The following is a 21,377-nucleotide window of genomic DNA, read 5'->3' as shown; positions in this document are numbered from 1 at the left end:
AATTTCACTAACATTGGCTTGAACCATATATATTAAGAACTCTTACTAATATCTTCATTTTTATAATTTTTTATCACAAGGTCAAATATATAACTTTAAGGAGCAAAGTGACTTTTTCCAATAATTTATATAGATTTCTCTTTTCCCATTTCCATTATTTTTAAATCTTTTATGCCCTGCTAGTCTTTCCACCCCACCCCAACTAGAGCTGTACCTTGAGTGCCCTACCATCCATTCTTAATTAGCGCATTTGTTTAGATAATATCACCACCTTCAACACCTCTGTGTTCTTTTGCCTGTGACATCTTTTGATTATCTGCTCCTATCACTGCTTGCTTGTCCCTACAACCACACCACCCTCCCCAAATTCTCTCCCCCCCACCACCCCCACCTTAAAGGAGCTTATATTTCACCCCTCTCCTTATACTCGCTCAGTTCTGTGAAAGGGTCATGAGGATCGAAACGTCAACTCTTTTCTTCTCCGCCGATGCTGCCAGACCTGCTGTGTTTTTCCAGGTAATTCTGTTTTTGACTTTTGAATGTTTGCTCTGAAAGTTTCATTATAAACCTTGTTGCTGGTGAGGTTCTGAAAAGACTCCTAGAGGAGTCTTCTGAGTGATACTTCTTTTTTGAAGTGTTCTAAAAAGTCATTCAGCAAATAATTGATGAACATTTATTGTCCAACCCATCCTCTTTGAGTAGAGAAATCATTAAAAACATCTATAGGAGTCACATTGTGGCTCCTCAAAAATCTACAAACATTGAAAATTCACATTAGCCCTAGAAATTATTTTTAAAAAGCAGTTCCTGGGACAATGTTAAACCAAAATGAACTGTGAATGTTTGCATTGAGTAATTACAACAATCACAGGATATTTTTGTGAATTTAGTTTCAGGTCATCCTGAGGAATAAATAAAGCCTTATCTGTTATGAATCTATTAGACGACCATTATCCACTAGAGAGAGGAGGAACATTGGAGCAAGAGTAGGCCATTCAGCCCCTCAAGCCTGCTCCACTATATTCAACTAGATCATGGCTGATCTTCTACCTCAATGACATTTTCCCACACTATCCTCATTTGCCTTGCTACCTTTAATATCTAGAAATCTATCGATCTCTGTCTTGAAATATTCAAGGAATGAGCCTCCGCAGTCCTCTGGGATAGAGAATTCCAAAGATTCACCACCCTCTGACTAAAGAAATGCCTCCTCATCTCAGTCCTAAATGGCCAGCCCCTTATTCTGAAACTGTGTCCCCTAGTTACAGAAACCCCAGCCAGGGGAAACATCTTTCCTATATCTACCACATGGAGTGCTATAAGAATTTTGTATGCTTCAATGAGATCACCTCTCATTCCTCTAAACTCTACAGGACACAGGCCACAATCTCCTCAATCTGTCCTCACAGCACAATCCACCATCCCAGAAATCAACCTGGTGAGCCTTTATTGCACTTTGTCTATGGCAGGTATATCCTTCCTTAGGTAAGGAGACCAAAACTGTACACAATACTCCAGGTGCAGTCTCACCAAGGTTCTACACAATTGTAGCAAGACTTCTTTACTCCTATACTCAAATCCTCTTGCAATTAAGGCAAACATACCATTCATACATACATAATTATGAACATATGAATTAGGAGCAGGAGTAGGCCACTTAGCCCTTTGAGCCTGCTCCACCATTCAATAAATCATGGCTGATCTGAATGTAATCTCAATCCCGCATTCCTGCCTATCCCCGATAACCTTTCATCCCCTTGTTAATCAAAAATCTATCTGGCTCTGCCTTAAAAATATTTAAATACTCTGCTTCCACTGCCTTTTGAGGAAGGAAGTTCCAAACACCCTTTACTCTCTGAGGGAAAAGAATAATCTCCTCATCTCTGTTTTAAATAAGCGACCCCTTATTTTCAAACAGTGACCCCTAGTTCCAGGTTCTCCCACAAGAGGAAACATCCTCTCCACAACCACCCTTTCAAGACCCGTCAGGACCTTAAAGACTTCAATCAAATCACCTCTCACTCTTCTAAATTCCAGTGGATATAAGCCTAGCCTGTCCAACCTTTCTTCATAAGACAACCCGCCCATTCCTGGTACAGTCTTATAAACCTTATCTGAACTGCTTCTAATGTATTTACATCTTTCTTTAAATAAGGAGACCAGTACTGTACACAATATTTTAGATTCCCTGTACAACTGAAGCATAGCCTCCCTACTTTTGTATTCAATTCCACTCACAGTAAATTATAACATTCTATTAGCTTTCCTAATTACTCGCTGTACCTGCATACTAGCCTTTTGTGATGCATGCACTAGGACACCCAGAGCTCTCTGAATCTCAGAGATCTGCAATCCCTCATCATTTAGATAATAAGCTTCTTTGTTATTCTTCTTGCCAAAATGAACAATTTCATATTTGCCCACATTATACTCCACTTGCCAGACATTTGCCCACTCACTTAACATATCTATGTCCCTTTGTAGCCTCCTTATGTTCTCTTCACAGTTTACTTTCCTACCCACCTTTGTGTCATCAGCAAATTTAGCAACCATTCCGTCGGCTCCTTCATCCAAGTCATTTAAGTAAATTGTAAAAAGTTGAGGCCCCAGCACTGTCCCAGTGACACACACTCATCACAACCTGCCACCCAGAAAAAGACCCATTCATGCCTACTTTCTGTTTCCTGTTAGCTAGCCGATATTCTATCCATGCTAATATGTTACCCCCACACCATGACCTTTTATTTTCTGCAGTAACCTTTGATGTGGTACTTTATCAAATGCCTTCTGGGAATTTAAGTACAGTACATTCACCTGTTCTCCTTTATCCATAGCATATGTGACTCCTTAAAAGAACTCTAATAAATTGGTTAAACATGATTTCCCTTTCACGAAACCACCTTCACCTTCCTAATTGCTTGTTAGCTTTCAGTGACTTATGAATAAGAACACCTAGATCCCTTTGGGCGTGAAGCATTTCCTGTTATCCTGATGCACTAATGCTATAAATGCTGTGCAAGCAAATCAAGCAATTGTACTTTACGGTAATTTTAAACTGTGGTTGATACTTCAAAAGCTGTTATCTGAAAGGCATTTGTGAAAATGAAGACTTACACCCACAGGGAACCATTGGGAAGAGTCATCTCGGAACTTTGGGTCCTATGTTTAATTTTGCAAATGAAAAGACTATTTTCGGTAGCTACACTGAATTATGGGTGAGCCAGTAGCTACACATACTTGGATCCATTGCTTTTTAATTTTCTCCAGAAAGATAAACCAGCTAACCATCATCAATCATTTCAATTAAGTTCCTGATTAAGATGGTAATTAAGTTTGTGACCCTTGCAAGGCTTCAGACAGTAGTATTCACAACAGAGCTATTCAGAAAATGACAGATAGTGCTGCTACCTTTTACTAAAGGAGTAACTACTGGAGACAGAAGTTAAAAAAAAGGGATTTAAGCTTTGATTTTTGCTTTGCTTCTGATAAAATTGCATTGAAGACATTAATTACTGAAATCTTCACAAGGTGAGATGCATATGTATGCTACGAAAATGGTGTCCAGGTTACGTTTTAGAAATTTTTGGATAGTTCACTCAAAATAAGCAAATTGTCCAGCCCCAAACTATTTGACTGATAAAGGGGCCAATGATCAAAATAACATATATCTTTGGAAACAGAAGTAATTTGCAAAGTCCTTGCATGGAGAGAGGTTTAGCAATCTCCAGAAACAAAAATAACTCATCAGTCTAAAATTGTGGTTCTTAGGCAAGGAGATACATGCTTGTAGTGTGTATTCCTTAAATAAATGTTTTTAAAAAATGCGTAGATTGGCTCCAGTTCTATCCTTCATTATTTGGCTTTCTGAAATATAACAAGTAGACCATTCAGCCTCTCAAGCCTGTTCCACTATTTTAGTATATCATCTTTAAAAATTTGGTTTTGAGATGTGAGCGTTGCTTGCAAGGCCAGCATTTATTGACCATCCCTAATTGCTCTTAGAATGTAAGCCATCTTCTTGAACTGCTGCAGTTCATGTTGTGTAGTTAAACCCACAGTGCTGTTAGGGAGGGAGTTCCAGGATTTTGACCCAGCAACAGTGAAGGAATGGCATTATAATTTTGGGGTAGAATGGTATGTGACTTGCAGGGGAACTTGCAGGTAATGGTGTTTCCATGCATCTGCTGCGCTTGTTGTTCTAGGTGATAGATATTGTGGGTTTGGAAGGTACTGCCAAAGAAGAATTGGCGAGTTGCTGATCTGTACCTTAACCCCATTTATCTGCCTTGGTTCCATACCCTTTAATACCCTTGCTCAACAAAAAAAAAATCACTCTCAGTTTTGAAATTTTCAATTGGCCTTGTAGGGTAGCCGAATTGTAATATTGATGATAGAGTTGATCAGTAAACACTTCTTGGTTGGAAACTTTAAGTGTATTTACAATATATTACGCAGCAACCATACCTGTGCTTTCAACTCCAACTCTATTTCTACACTGAAAATAAGGTAGCCCGCGCTACTCTGCTATTGGTTACTACAGATCATTTGATCTCTCCTAACAAGTATTATTCTTAAAGGTATATTACACACTAAATAAAACCATAATTACTACATTCCTCCCCCTTAACTCAGCTATACGTATTATATTTACAAGTACATATTTTTCAAGACAACATAATATTTATACTGGGTAAGGAATTTATAAGTTCAGTCTTTCAGGTGGTTTCCTGGTATGTGTGCAATGTCGCAGCTCCACATCTTCAGATTCTTTGTCAGGAACCTCCTTTTCTGGAGTTGCCTGAACATCAGGTGTTTTAGTGGCACTTGCAGTTTTGTGTCCTCAATTCTGACAGGAACATTAGACATGTCAGTCCTGGGCTGAGTATCCTCAACAGGAAATGCAGATCTGGTCATGATCACTGGTGGAACCAAATCTTGGTGATTTGTCTCTCTCTTCCTTAAATGGTCCACATGTTTACTGATGACCCAGCCTTCCACCTCCACGTGGTAAAATAGAGGTCCAGTCACAGCACTTAATTCACCCGGTAACCACTTTGGTTCTTCTGCAAAGTTCCTCACGTTTACTGTATCTTCCATGGTTAATTTTCTCTCAGGACTATGCCAGTCATGTTTGATTTTCTGTCTTCCTACCTACCCCTCTAAATTTAGAATTATTAAGTTCAATCTCTTCCTGAGATGGCCTTTTAACCATAGCTTCACAGGTGTGACACCTGTTGTTGTGTGAGGGGTGGTCCTGTACTGAAAAAGAAAGCGTGCTAGCTTGGTTGCCAAGGAATCGCCAGTTAGCATTTTCATGTCTGCCTTGAACATTTGAACAGCCCTTTCAATCAGTCTGTTTGATGAAGGGTGGTACAATGCAGTGTTCACATGAGTGATACCATTCAGACTGATAAACTGTTGAAACTCAGCACTCATAAATGCCATGCCATTATCAGAAATGACTACTTCTGGTAGCCCATGAATGGCAAAACTCTGACATAGTTTATCAATTGTAGCAGCCGTTGTTGGTGACTTTACCTCATATACATCCAATCATTTTGAACGGGCATCGACAATGAGCAGAAACATTGTTCCAAGAAAAGGTCCAACATAGTCAATGTGCAACAGCACCCAGGATCTACCTGGCCACTCCTATGGGTAGAATGGAGCTGTTACTGGCAACTTTTGCAGTTGCTGGCATTGCACACAGTGTTTTACTAAACTCTCTATTTTGCCATCCATCCCAGGCCACCATAGATAGCTGCATGCTATGGTTTTCATTCAGGAAATTCCTGGATGGGCACTGTGTAATTCTTTTAAAAGTGGTTCCCTTCCCCTTGGAGGAACTATCACCCATGCTCCCCACAAAAAGAAGCCATCCTGGCTGGCTATTTCATGTCTTCTGTTGAAGTATGGTTTCATTTCATCAGATATGGGCTCCTGTAACCAACCATGTAGCACTTATTCTCATACTTGAGATAGGACTGTGTCCCAACTTGCCATTCGCTGATGTGTCCAGCACATACCAGCGACGAATCTAAGAAATTTAACAATGAAACAAGTTCCTGTGGAACTGGGACTTGCTCATTGTTTTCTTATAAAGGCAAACAACCAAGGGTGTTGGCATTTGTGATTTGCTTGGCAGGCCTACGTACAGAAGTGTATTTGTATGCTGCCAGAATTAAGGCCCATCATTGTATTCTTGCTGAGGCTGTGGTTGGTATAGCCTTGTCCTTACTAAATAACCCTAACAATGCTTTGTCACCTGAAATAATTGTAAAATGGCGGCCGTGTACTCACTGGTGAAATTTCTTGACACCAAAGATGATGGACAGGCCTTTTTTTCTATCTGCAAGTATCCTTTTCCGCTGTGGTGAGTATTCTTGACACATAACCTAGTGGCTGTTCCGTGCCGTCATCCATCTGATGAGAGAGCACTGCTCCCACTCTGTAGGGCGATGCGTCACATGTCAGCACCAATTCTTTCATCTGGTCATAATGGACTAATAAATTGGACAAGTGCAACAATTGTTTCACCTTTATGAAAGCATCTTTCTGGGGCGCCTCCCAAGACCAATATTAGTTATTTTTGAGTAGAGAATGCAGGGGGGCCAGCATTATAGACAAATTGGGTAAGAACCACTCATAATAGTTGATCATTCCTCGGAATGATTTGAGCTCTGAAGCGTTCTTTAGCACAGGTGTCTCTCTTTTGGCTCTCCTTTTCTCCTCAACTGGGTGGAGGCCCTATGAGTCTACCCAGTGACCCAAATAGATTACCTCCCTCTCTTGGAATGTGCACTTTCCTGTTTTTAAACACACTCCAGCTTGCAAGAAACATTTTAAGACTTCTTCTAAGTTTGCCAAATGCTCTTTTTCAGTGTATCCTGTCACCAATACATTATCTTAATAAATGACAACCTGGGGCAGTCTTTGCAGTAAGCTTTCCATTGTTCTCTGAAAGAAGGCACAAGCGGATGGGACAACGAAAGGCACTTATGTATATTGGTACAACACTTTGTGGGTATTAATTGTGACAAATCTCCAGAAGGCATTATCCAACTCTAGTTGTTGATAAGTATGACTCATGTCAAGCTTTGTGTACATTGTCCTCTTGCCAGCTTGGCTTAGATGTCTTCGATTTTTGGAATGGGGTGCCTGTCTAGCTTAGCTACTTTATTAACCGTCAGTTAATCAGTCTCCACAAATTTGGATGCTTTGGTTGGGTTTAAGGATGGGGCTATGCCTATTCTAAAAACTGAACAGGTTGTACAATGCCCTGATGAAGAGTCATACGGACTCGAAACATCAGCTCTGTCTTCCACTCCACAGATGCTGTCAGACCTGCTGAGTTTTTCCAGCTATTTTTTGTTTTTGTTATCTGCCCAGCTTCTCTAGTCTGTTCAGTTCAAAGTTGACTTTTTCTTGCATGACATATGGCACCGGTCTTGCCTTCATGAAGCAAGGGGTTGCTTCTGAATCCACATGAATCTTGGCCTGCAGGCCTTGGATTTTGCCTAATTCATCCTTGAAGATGGTGGTGTACTTTCTGTACTCTGGTCGGCCACTTGCTCTCAACTGGAAAATTTCAGACCATTCTACTTAATCTCCTTTAACCAATTTTGCTCCAGGGAGGCTTGGTCCTTCACCTGCTACCACCATCAAGGGTAGCTTTGCCAATTGGCTTCCTTAATGGACAGTTACTCTGCTTATGCCCTTTACTTGAATGTCTTCATACATATATGCTTTTAGCTCGGTGGCTGTTTCTTCTAAACTTAGCTAATGTTCACCATTATTCAAATATCTGAAGGTATGTTCCACAATTACTATCGTGGAAGCTCCCGTGTCCACTTCCATTCTAACAGGTTTGCCATTTACTTTCACTGTGGCAAATATTGGTTCTGTCTTTCCTACTTTCAGATTAAACAATGAGTAAATGTCTGAATTTGTTGTTTCAGGTTCTTCTACACTGTAGATTTCATTGGGCTTCTTCTTTTGTTTACAAGCCTGCTTGAATCTTTCCTTGCACTGCCTCATCATATGTTCATTTCTATGACAATAGTAGCACTCGGCTTTTTTAAACTGCCAATTGCTAAAAGACTGATTGTTTCCACCTCTATTAAAATTATTCTTCATTTCACTGCTAAGTTATGTTTCTTTATTCTTCAGCTAGCAGGGGCTGTTTCCCGCTTCTCGGCAGCGTCTAACTTTTTTGCGTTCCTTTTGGCTGAGGTTTCCTGCCTGATGTGGAGGATGGCACCATCTTTCACACTGTGTATTGCTTTTGAATCTCTTACTGTGCTTTCCATGACCAGTGCTATTTCTAATGCCTTCATGTAATCCAGTTTCATTTTGGACAATAATTCTTTCTGAATAGTGTCCTCTTTCACACTACACACTAAAAATCTCTGAGCATGTTGTTCAGAGTCATACCGAACCTACAATATTCTGTTAACTGCTTCAAATTTGCCATGTGGCACAAAATTGTCTCACCTGGGGCCCAATTTCGTGAATTAACCTGAACCTCTGCATAATGATTGAGGGTTTGGGTTGAAAGTGGCCTTTCATGAGGTCTACCAAATCTTTGAAATTTTTTGAATTTGGGACATTGGGTGCCATCAAGCTTTGAATCAAGCTGTAGATTTTGCTCCCACAAGTACTCAAGGGGATTGTTCACATTTTCTCTTCCTGGAATCTCACTTGCTTGAGAAAAACAATGAGAGGTGTTCTATGTATTGAGACCAGTCATCTGTGGCAGGTTCAAAAGGATCAATTCTCCCAAATCGTGGCATTTTGAGAGAGGATAACTTCAATTCTAATGGAGCTTGCTACTTACAATCACTGGGTGAGGTACAGTGCTGATTTCTTTTAAACTTGACTCCTTGTGTTCAAAAATACCTGGAAAAACTCAGCAGGTCTGACAGCATCTGCGGAGAGGAACACAGTTAACGCTTCGAGTCCATATGACTCTTCAACAGAACTAAGGAAAAATAGAAAAGAGGTGAAATATAAGCTGGTTTAAGGTGGGATGGGACAAGTAAGCTGGATAGAGGGCCAGTGATAGGTGGAGATAACCAAAAGGTGTCATAGACAAAAGGACAAAGAGATGTTGAAGATGGTGATATTATCTAAGGTATGTGATAATAAAGATAGCCCTAGTTAGAGGGGGGGTGGTGGTGGGGGGAAGGAAATAGGCTAAAAGGCAAAGATAAAACAATGGATGGAAATACATTTAGTAATAATGGAAATAGGTGGGAAAAGAAAAATCTATATAAATTATCGGAAAATAAGGGGGATCGGAAAGGGGGTGGGGATGGAGTTCCTCTCTGCAGATGCTGTCAGACCTGCTGAGTTTTTCGAGGTATTTTTGTTTTTGTTTTGAATTTCCAGCATTCGCAGTTTTTTGCTTTTGTTCTTGTGTTCAATCCTGTTTTATCCTCATCGCCAGTTTGTTGTAGGGTGGCCGAGTTATATTGCTAACGATAGAGTTGATTGGGAGGCACTTCTTGGGTGGAAACTTTAAGCTTATTTACAATATACACAGCAGCAACTGCACGTATGCTTTCAACTCCACCTCTATCGCTACACTAACTCTGCGGTAGCCTGCGCTACTCTCCTATGGGCTACTACAGATCATGTGATCTCTCCCAAGAAGTATTATTCTTAAAGGTACATTATACACTAAATAAAACCATAATTACTACACCTTGCTTTAACAGCTTCTTCAGGAGCATTTTATTAAATTTAGGCTTTCAGAAATGGTCAAAGCTCTTAAAATTAAAGTGCAAGTGGCTAGTTTACTTGAAGTGTTTTGGCAGTTAAAAACAAATTGACAATGAATAGCATAGGCTTGCCTGAGTAATATAAGTCTCTGTCCCAGGTACTCTGACCCAATTCTAAAGAGAGTGTGAGTACATGGTGCCTGAACTCCAAAGTGGACTTGGCATCTGGGTAGCTTGAGGATGTGGGAGTCTGATGATTTTCAGGCCTGTGCCTAATTACCATAGCTTTCATTGGAGTCCCACCTGAACTCAGTTAGATCCATCACCTGAGAGGTAGCAGGAGACCACCGCTAGGAACCAATGCAGGCTCATTCCATAATGGTAATGTTAAGTGATCGTTCAAGCCCAGGGTAAGAGACGCCCAATGGAGCACGCTGTTCTTCCTGATTCACAAGGAACCCCAAAATAAAGAATAAAAACCTATTTCTTGGATGTTCCATGATTCACCTGTCATTACTGCTGCTCCACTTAGGTCTCCAGGTCAGGTCAGTTCAGGTCCAATTACATCATCAGCGATGCTGCCTTCCTACCAGTATCCAGCTCACTTGTTCAAAAGAGCAGGTTAATATCAGGACCTGGCAGTAAGGTGGGCAGTAACATTGGAGGTAAGTTATTTTAACTGGCTCCCCCTGGCCTGTTTCATACTAATCAGGAGGGAGTCAAAATGCTTCAGTATTCACAAAATTTTTGTTTTAATCAATGGTATACAAAGTTCCTTGGCGATGTGAATGCTGCAAGGAAGATACTTGGAGCAGTTGGTAAAGACATTATTCGGCATACCTTCCAGATAAAACTATAAGAGCAGTAACAGAATGTGAAAGGCTTACTTTGGAAGGTTTTGGAATTTCAGAAACTGTATATCAGAGAGGGATTAGGGATAAGGATATCCTTCAGTTTTGTCTCAGTCCAGGAATAAAATGGTGACCACCATGAGCAGCAACTAACCACTGAAGTGCAGAGCTTGGCTTTTATAGGCAGGACAGATTCTTACATGAACTAATTTCCTGTGGTGACCTGTAATCAAATTCTTTGAAGCCCCTATGGAAGACATTGAGTTCTCCTTTGGAGATGATTTAAGGTGTTCCATACATCAGTGAATGTCATTGATCCACCCATCATTATCATTTCATAAATTGCGCTTTGTACTTCAGGATAAACTGTTCAATATAGAATTTATCCCTTGAACATGGCAAACGAATAATATTTTTATTCATTCATGGAACTTGGCAAGGTCAGCATTTACTTGTAAACTGTTATCCCACAATATAATTTCAATTCTTCTAAGACCTGAACTGCAGCTGTCAACACTTTGGGAAGAAAAATCCAAATGGAAAAGGCTAGGGCAGATAAGCAGCCAGTGTGAATTGTGTATCAATTTTGTTTAATTATATGTTGGTGGAAGGTATGAATTAGAATTTCACTTGAGCACATACAAAGAGACATTTATTGAAACTGTATTATGGTTGATTAAAGAGGTGTGTGCTTAACATGTTTCACCATGTAAATAAATGTAACTCTGAGCAAAGATTGACTCTAGTACTATCGCTCTCCAACTGGCTTTCTGGAGTAGAACGAGGGAAACTTGATGGTAGCAAAGCAGAATCTATTTGTGCGATTTTTTTTTTGGGCGATCTTTCCATGTGTGCAAAAAGAAATAAATAAAAAATTAAGTGAAAAGTATAAATGAAAAAGCAATTGTCAGTGAAATAATTTGAATACAATCTCGAGCTTGGGAGAGATTTCTTTTGCCATAACGTGTTAGAAATATTGCAAATACTGGGATGATTCTACCTAATCATGTAAACATTTTGCCTGATGCTGAACCAGGATTTATGTCATTGATCCTACATGAGTATTGCAAATCAAACAATTTGTAATATAGCAATACTTCAAAGTGGGTTGCCCTATGCCAGTTGAATGTTTGATTATGTGAATCTTAATGTACTGCACTGTACTGTGTTATGACACAACAGATGGTAAATGCTAATCTGTTCAAATCCCAGAGAGAAACTTTAAACAACTTCACAACTAATTTTCGATTTGTATGTTTCGAGATGTGGGCTTTGAATTCAGTAATAATAAGACCACCGAGTCTTAAGAGCTTTTTATAAAATGAAATTAAACATTTATTAATAAAAGAAAAGATTGTAAGCACATACATATATCTACAAATTACTGCTACAATAACTTCTAAATCCCCTAGTTAATCTGGTTCCCAGTTACACTTTCTTTAAGGCAACAGTAAGACACATAGATTTTAAAAGGTCCAGGCAAAGTAAATGATAGCCTGAACAGTCAAATTCAAAGTGAGTTCTCTTAACTTCCATCCCTGGAGGCAGCAGATTTGTAGGCGTTTCACATTTGTTGAATCTTAGACTGCCTCTGCACACAGTCTTTGCTCCTTTATACATATTTTACCTTTTGAATGAAAATTCCCATTGTTTCATAATGTCTTTGGCTTTATCTTTCTGATCATAAAAATCTCTCATAGCGCTAAGCTTTACCAGTAATCTTTGGGAACAATAAGCACACTGTTTCTTAACTTCACCTGGCTAGATGACACATTTCTCTCCTCCTTTGAAAACAATCTAATCTGTTTTATTTAAAAATGTAAACGTTCTTTTACCCCTATGTCTACTGACTTAACATTTTAAACTTAGCTCAGCTTCTAAAACAACAAAGCCTTCAGACTAGCTGCTTTTAATCTTATTAAGCCTCACACATGCACACACACACACACACACACAGAGTCACATTCCACTATTATTCTATTTTATAATAAATTCCATTAACATTATGGAATTATTATATCTTCCTGACAACTAATTCTGGTAAAAAAAAAATTAATGTTTTCCGGTGCTGTGAACACACTGATTTTTCCTTGGTTACTACTGATATTGATAGAATATAATATTCAAATGCAATATAATATGTAATATATTCAATTGTTTGTTACCACACTTATGATTTCTGCTAAGGTTTCACAGTGATTATGAAACCAGTATGATCATCAGTTTGCCGAATGAGACTCGTTTCATTGTGCACCTTATATTATAACACTTATTTTTAAGGACTCTAAAAGTAGTGCCATATAGAGGCTAGACCATATTTTTATCTTCAACTCCTTAGTAGCCTGAGAACATTGAGCCCAGTTTTACAGATTTCACTTCTGCCTATTTATGAGCAGTTAACTTGGGAACAAGTACTGAACTTTTCGAAACTTCATGAACTAGATGCTCAGAAAACTATTTTGTGGTGCATTCAATTACTGAGTCTTTATTAACACTTGTTCTGCTAGTCTATACATGGTGATGAAAATCAGCAATGCCGAATGGATGACTCAAACTTCGCAAATATTAAGGAGTTAATCAACAGTCATTACATTACTATTTTAAGTTACAATTTATATTTTATCATTTCACATTACTCTTGCATTCAAAAAGAAAGCAAGGTAAGTTTGATTCATTTCAAGAGGAAGGCAAAATATCCAGCACAGATACAAAAGGAATATTTTTTTTCATTCTCAGCAAGGTTGGGGCAGAGAATATTACTGTAAACCAGCTGTGCAGGACATGCAATAAGTCCCCACATTTGATAATGTAGCTATGGATCTGCCTTTTCAGAAAGTGGACCAATTGGAAGTCTGTCCTGATTGCAGTGAAGGGCACCAACCCCTTAGTGTATCTTTGTCTATGACATGAAGTGATGTTAAACTGTCAGAGGGAATGGGAGAAAATGATGATGTTTCATAGCCTCAATACCTGCTAAAGAAAGAATCCTGTATTTTCTGATGCAGACATGCATGCCAGAAAATGTTTCCTCTCAGTCTTCAAACATGTTGACTGGGACTGCATATAAAGCACTCAGCCAAACTCAATGCTCTTTTATAAAAGCAAAATACTGTAGATGCTATAAATCTGAAACAAAACCCAAAATACCTGGAAAAACTCAACAGGTCTGACAGCATCTGCGGAGAGGAATACACTTAACATTTCAAGTCCGTATGACTGTTCATCAGAACTAAGAAATATAGAAATGAGGTGGAATATAAGCTGGTTGAAGGGGGCTGGGAAAGGTAGAGCTGGCTAGAGGGCCAGTGATAGATGGAGGCAAAGAGATTGCCAAAGATGTCATAGACAAAAGGACAAAGGGGTGTTGATGGTGGTGATATTAACTGAGGAATGTGTTAATGATGACATTAAGGGTAGAAATCAGGATGAGCAAGTGACAGATAGCACTTGTGGGGTGGGGGAAGGGATCGAAATAGGCTAAAAGGTAGAGATAAAACAATGGATGGTAATACATTTAAAAATAATGGAAATAGGTGGGAGAAGAAGAATATATGTAAAGAATATATATATAAATGATAAATTATTGGAAAAAGTGGGATCAGAAAGGGGGTGGGGATGAAGGTGATAGTTCATGATCTAAAGTTGCTGAATTCAATATTAAGTCCGGAAGGCTGTAAAGTGCCTAGTTGGAAGATGAGGTGCTGTTCCTCCAGTTTGCGTTGAGCTTCAATGGAACATTACAGCAGGCCAAGAATGGACATGTGGGCATGAGAGCAGGGTGATGTGTTGAAATGGCAAGCTACAGGGAAGTCTGGGTCATGCTTGCGGGCAGACCGAAGGTGTTCCACAAAGCGATCACTCAGTTCGCGTTTGGTCTCTCCAATGTAGAGGAGACCACATTGGAGCAGCGAATGCAGTAGACTAAATTGAGGGAAGTGCAAGTGAAATGCTGCTTCACTTGAAAGGAATGTTTGGGCCCTTGGATGGTGATGAGGGGGGAAGAAAAGGGCAGGCGTAGCACCTTCTGCGGTAGCTTGGGAAGGGGCCGTGGGAGGTCTGGGTCATGCTTGCGGGCAGACCGAAGGTGTTCCACAAAGCGATCACTCAGTTCGCGTTTGGTCTCTCCAATGTAGAGGAGACCACATTGGAGCAGCGAATGCAGTAGACTAAATTGAGGGAAGTGCAAGTGAAATGCTGCTTCACTTGAAAGGAATGTTTGGGCCCTTGGATGGTGATGAGGGGGGAAGAAAAGGGCAGGCGTAGCACCTTCTGCGGTAGCTTGGGAAGGGGCCGTGGGAGGGGGTTGAGGTGTAGGGAGTGATGGAGGAATGGACCAGGGTGTCCCGGAGGGAACGATCCCTGCAGAATGCCGCCGGGGGAGTGAAGGGAAGATGGTGGCATCATGCTGGAGTTGGTGGAAATGGCGGAGGATGATCCTTTCAATGCAGAGGCTGGTGGGGTGATAAGTGAGGACAAGGGGGACTCTATCATGGGTCTGGGAGGGAGAGGGAGGTGTGAGTGCGGATGCGTGGGAGATGGGCCGAACACGGTTGAGGGCCCTGTCAACCACAGTGGGTGGAAAACCTTTGTTACGGAAGAAGAAAGACATGTCAGCGGAACTGTTTTTGAAAGTGCATCATCAGAACAGATGCAACGGAGGTGAAGGAACTGAGAGAATGGGATGGAGCCCTTACAGGAAGCAGGTGTGAGGAGCTATAGTCGAGGTAGTTGTGGGAGTCGGTAGGCTTGTAATGAACATTGGTGGTCAGTCTATCACCAGAAATTGAGACAGAGAGGTCAAGGAAGGGAAGGGAAGTATCAGAGATGGACCATGTGAAAATGCTAGAGGGGTGGAAATTGGAAGCAAAATTAATAAATTTTTCCAGGTCCAGACGAGAGCATGAAGCAGCACTGAGGCAGTCATCGATGTACCAGAGAAAGAGTTGAGGGAGGGGGCCTGAGTAGGACTGGAACAAGGAATGTTCCACATCCCCTTAAAGAGATAGGCATAACTAGGGCCCATGCAGGTACCCATAGCCACACTTTTTATTTGAAGGAAGTGCGAAGAGATTAAGGAGAAATTGTTCAGTGAGAGAACAAGTTCAGCCAGATGGAGGAGAGTAGTGGTGGATGGAGATTGTTCGGGCCTCTGTTCGAGGAAGAAGTGGAAAGCCCTCAGACCATCCCGGTGGGGGATGGAGGTGTGGAGGGATTGGACGCCCATGGTGAACAGGAGGCGGTTAGGGTCAGGGAACTGGAAATTGTTGATATGATGTAAGGTGTCAATGGAATCGTGGATGTAGGTGGAAAGAGACTGGACAAGGGGAGAGAGAATGGAGTCAAGATAGCAAGAAATGAGTTCCATGAGACAGGAATAGGCTGACATGATCGGTCTGCCAGGACAGTCCTGTTTGTGGATTTTGGATAGGAGGTAGAAACGGGCTGTCTGAGGTTGGGGGACTATGAGGTTGGATGTTGTGGAGGGAAGATCTCCAGAGGACATGAGGTCAGTGACAGTCCTAGAAACAATCGCTTGATGTTCATTGGTGGGGTCATGGTCAATGCTCTTTTGTTGCTTTACTTCCATGTCTATACTCTCAGTAAACTTTCTAGCTGGAACTATTGGATCTGCAGACATAAACATAAAAGAAAGTTTGTGTCTGAGCACAATCACTTTGGATCACTCCAAAGCACTATCCAAGATTTTGTGGTATCTATGGAAGAATTCACTGCCTACATGGGTTCCATTTTGCATGATGACTTCTCAGAACTGCAATCCATGATGGAGCATGTGGCAATTCTAGGAGCATAACAATGGAGCTCCTATGTTAGTGGTTTTTGCACAGTAGGGTGATCTGTCATAAATCTTCAATGGCGCAACTGTTATGTATATCTTAGGCTCTAGTACAATAAGATATTGAATTCAGTATTAGATTTGAGAGAAGTGAATCACAAACCAAGGGTTTAAAAATAGATAAGGCTGACTTTGTAGGGATGAGATAAAAATTGACAACTCTCCTGGTTTACTCTGAAACAAGAGATGAAATTGTTTGTCCTGGTGCATAACATATCAGTAACCTGCTTGATGTATTTTGGCCCTGCAAACTAACTCATGTTATATAATGATATAGCTTGGAAGAGCAGTTCCATAGCTCCTGAAAAGAATGCCTTTGTTGTTACTTTGTCTGAAAGTCAGATTCCCATGGACGCAATAGCTCTCTAACTGTCAGCTTGCTGAAGTAATTATCCTAGGACACTTCAACTTCAGAGTGCCTGGGTGTGTACCCAAGGATGCATGAGTGAGGGTGGCATGGTAACCTGCTTACTTTTCATCTGCTTCCAAAAACTCAAATAGAGGGGAACATTGCATTTTTGGATGTTTACATTAAATATCATTGATTTCACCATCACTGAACTTCCATAAACTGATCTTGTATCCCCCACAACCCAGAATGTGCTTTTACTTGCCTGACATTTAGATATGTGTGGTGGGATCCAGTAATCAAAATGAGAACCCTGCAAATGCACTCCAGATTACTGAAATAAATCACATGCTGTTAATAGACCTAACCTTGTCATCAATATATTCCAGTAGATCATGGATCAAGTTATCAGACAACAGACAAATTTATTTCATATTAAACAGAGAAATATATATTTCTTAATGCCAACAGTATTTACAGTAATTGCAATCTTTACTGTTCTCTTCACAATGTGTCTTTATAAGCAATTACATTCTAATCAATGGAGGATATTCTTCCATTATAAATTGGCTGAAGAGTCTTATGATTATTGGCTAGACCCCCAAGTTGTTGGTAGGATCTGACTAGGGATCAATATGTTTTGTTTTGTTTAAAGTCGACAATGTTTGAAACTCAAGATACTTGCTCAGTGAAGAAAGCCACAGGATTCCATGGATCTTGAACAAAGAAAAATAAATTTCACTATACAAGGTTAGAAAGATAAACAATTTACAATACCTACCTTATACTTTAACATACAGGGTAATTAATTAATTAATTGTTAATTAACAAGCCAACTGTGTTTGAACATACCACACTACACAATAAATGGCAGATTTGACTAAGATAGAGTCCATAGATTTCTTAACGATCGATCCAGATGTCAATAACACTGAGTCAACCAATCTCACTAAAACTATCTCACAAGGGATTCCAGTCTTCATCTTTGAAGATCTAACCTTAGAATTCTCTCCAGAGGTCGCTCTAACTTGGATGGCATCAACTTACCCATCCGCAGGTTAGAATTTCGCCTTCTGAGATTCCGTTCCCCTGGATTCCTAAGTATACACACAAACACCAACTCGCAAGCACAACTTCAGCTTTTCAGTTGTGCCAAGCAGAACACTACTGCTCCAAAGGGGTACCTTTGCCACAATGGCCCGCTGCATGAGTCACCAACCTGTGGGTACCTTTTGAAACTTCAGGGCTTCTCCTAACCCCTCTTCAATTACCAGGGCTTCCCTTGATCCCTCATCACTTAAAGTATGCCACTTGCATCCCTTTTCCTATTTGGAATCTTTTTCCTCTGCTCTTCTCTTTTTAACTGAACTGAGACCCTTTCCTGTCCTTGCTCCCTCTCTGAGGCTCTTGTTTTGGGACCTCTCCCTGTCCCCTCTGCCTTAGGGACCTCTCCCTGCCTGCTGTCTGGGACTCTTCTCGATGGTGCTCCACTTCAAGTCACCTGACCCAGGTTTTTGTGCTGTTTTTCTACTTGCAAGCCACATTGGACCTTAAGAACATATAAATGCCAATCTGCACTTCTGGTCTGTGCATGCGCAAAAGCTCTGAGGCCCATCGGGACTTGAAGTTCCTGAACTCGGCTTGCAATGTTAGATACATTTTATTTTCATAACAGGAGTTACTCAAAAGGTAAGTAGCATCAACTTGCATGGAATAGTCACCTAATTAGCACTTGCAGTGTCTTATAGCATAGCTGCACTAGAACTAAGGGCTAGGTTTTACCGCCCCCACTGGGAGTGTTTTTGGTGGAAGAGGGGGCACGTAAATTATAATGGGTAACTAGCCCATCGTCTTCCTGCCCACCCCCGATCTGGTCCCCATAATACAGTAGCAAGTTAAACATCTAAATTGGCAGCCTGCCAGCCATTTTGAAAAAGGTCATTAATGGGAAATTGAGCTTGTTAACAAGCCAATTGACCCAAATGTTATACTGCCCATGCCATTATGTGGTTGAGAGTGGGGAGTCTACCTTTTCACTTTTTGAGGTTAAAAAGTGGGAAGGTGTGGGGGGCAGGGTTGTGCATATTTTGGGGATGCCCTGTATGCATCAGCAGCAGACCTCCCCCAGGTTGCTACTCCACTTTGTGCCTCCCCTTCTGGTCTCTAACACCCGAAGCCCCCAGCAACCTCACCATCTCCCTAGGGTGCCTGAGCCCTTCCAGCCCTAAAAGTCTGGGTCTTATCTTCATCCAGGATCCATTGCTCTTCTGACTCAGGCCTGCTTGCAGTCCCAGCAGCACCCACTACTGAGTTCTGACAATGCTAGGATTGCCAGAGCTGCCGGTCTATCAAATTGGCCAACAGCTCTCGAGGGCAGGATTTCCACCCAATGAGAGGCAAAAGTCCCGCTCTCTGCTTATTTAGACTGCCGGCAATATATTATTGCTACAAGGGAGCCATTTTTTCCATTAATTGTTTGCGACTGACTTTTGTAACTGGGCGGGGGGAGGGGGGTTGTCTTCCTTTAGTATGTTCATCGAGGAATACATATTGGCCAGAACACTGCAGAGAGCATCCCTGCTCTTCTTCAAAGTAGTGCCATAGGATTTTTTTACATCCATCTGAGAGTATTTTTGGCCAGAGCTCACTTATCACTCTGACACTACTATGTTTTCACATGATCTGGAACTTCCTGTGTTATTGGCCCTACATCTAAAAAGTTAAAGGCATATTCCACTGACAATTGTGGTGGACTTGGTTTTCAAAGAGGACAGGAGCAACATGAGAGCCACCTGGTAAAGTTTGTTGGAGCACAAAATGATGAACCTACAGGAGCTTCAATGCTATCTCCTTGTGGGGTGATCTCAGTCTTGGTCCAAATGAATTGAAACTATGGACAAAAGTGTATTCTGCATTTTGTCACCCATGTTTCCAATAACGGCATTATGAGAATCTAAGTAAGCTATATGATTTGTGCTTATTATTTGACCACAGAAGCAAGCAAATCATGTATACTTCAGGCCAGAGGATTGTTCCTTCATTAGCTTAACCACTTCCTTCAAATCATTTGATATTGGAGATGCATATTCTTTTAGAGCATCCAGAAGTAACCACAAAGTGCTTTCTGATGGATTCAAATGAAGTAGATAGATATGCATATAGTTCAGTATCCTATCCTCAGAGAGGCCTACATTCACAGACATGGCTGGATTTGGAACAGCCCAAGCCCTTTAAGACACTCTGAAGCTATCATCTAGTGGCCATTATCCAGACTTCTTGACTCTTACCTTGAGCGAGCACCTAGGACAATAAAGGTCACATTAACATTGTTCTACCATTATCATAGTACATGGTGCACAGATGTCCTTCCTTATTGGCTGGATGCTGAGATACTTGCCATAGACACATTGGGCGGAATTGTGCCAGAATTGCACTAAGTGCGATAGCGAGCGTGAAAAAAGACCGCAAAGGCGTGTTTTCGCGTTGTATGGCCCACTTCATTCATTTTGCGGCCACAGGAAACACACTGTCTTACAGGTGGGTGGTCTCTGAAGCCCCCTAAAAGTGATGTGGTGCCATCTGCGAAGCCTGGCATTGGTGACCGTGAGTGCTGCCCAAAACAACATAAGCAAACAAACCTTGAAATCCTGAGAAAAGTGCAGCTCGCCAGGTGCATGTTGCTTATGTTCATTCGTGAAACTACCCCCAATGATCCAGCGCAGGGGGATGATTCCAGCAAGTAGGGCATTTAATGAGGTGCTAAAGTAATAAAATTTGGTCCCCAACATGCGGCAATGGGAAACGCAGCCCACCATTGATGGGTGGAATGGATAATTGCACAGTGGTTTCACAACGGCGTAAAACCGATTTTTAGCCTTCTCACCATATAGTCCGCTCACGCCACCAGACACCCCCTGCCGCGAAGGGAAGTGGAAAATTCCACCCATCATGTTCAGCACATGGCACATATTTTATGAGGCTACCTTGGGGGCTTTCCCCTGTAAGGATCTTGTTGCCACCATCCTTAATTAAGCAGGAATAGCTTGTTCTCTTAGAAACTACCCTCACTTGCCACTTCCACCCCTGGAATTATACAGCAGCTGAACTTAGACCAAGCAAATTGTTCATTTTTAACAAATAGTGCTAATGAAAGGAACTATATGGGCGTAGAAGGTTTATCTGCATGGGGTTGTATTTTGGATCACAGGTCTGCATTCACCATTCATGCTCTAAAATGTTTCATAAACAAGAATGTTTCATATCATTTTCAACTAAGGATGTAACTAAAAGTGGAGGACATATTTCTTCCCTGAATAATGCTTCTTTTCCTTTTCAGCCTGTATTGGGCAGTCAGCCTTTCTTTTCAACCACAACGATGGCAAAGTTGAGTTTAACTCACATGTGGGGGGTCTGCACCAATTATCATCCATTGATGTGTTGATTTCACCTTAATTCCAGCTGTCACACAATATTATGCTCATGCCATAAAACCAACAGCTTGCTTACATTAACAAATAACTTACCATGGTTGTTGTCAGAAACCATATCTGTTCTTTCAACTTTTCATTTGGACTTGTGATATACTGTGCAAGCTACTGAAA

Source organism: Carcharodon carcharias, chromosome 5 (assembly GCF_017639515.1).
Source record: "Carcharodon carcharias isolate sCarCar2 chromosome 5, sCarCar2.pri, whole genome shotgun sequence".
In the NCBI taxonomy this organism is placed as follows: domain Eukaryota; kingdom Metazoa; phylum Chordata; class Chondrichthyes; order Lamniformes; family Lamnidae; genus Carcharodon; species Carcharodon carcharias.
Note: the sequence above shows the minus strand (reverse complement) of the source record.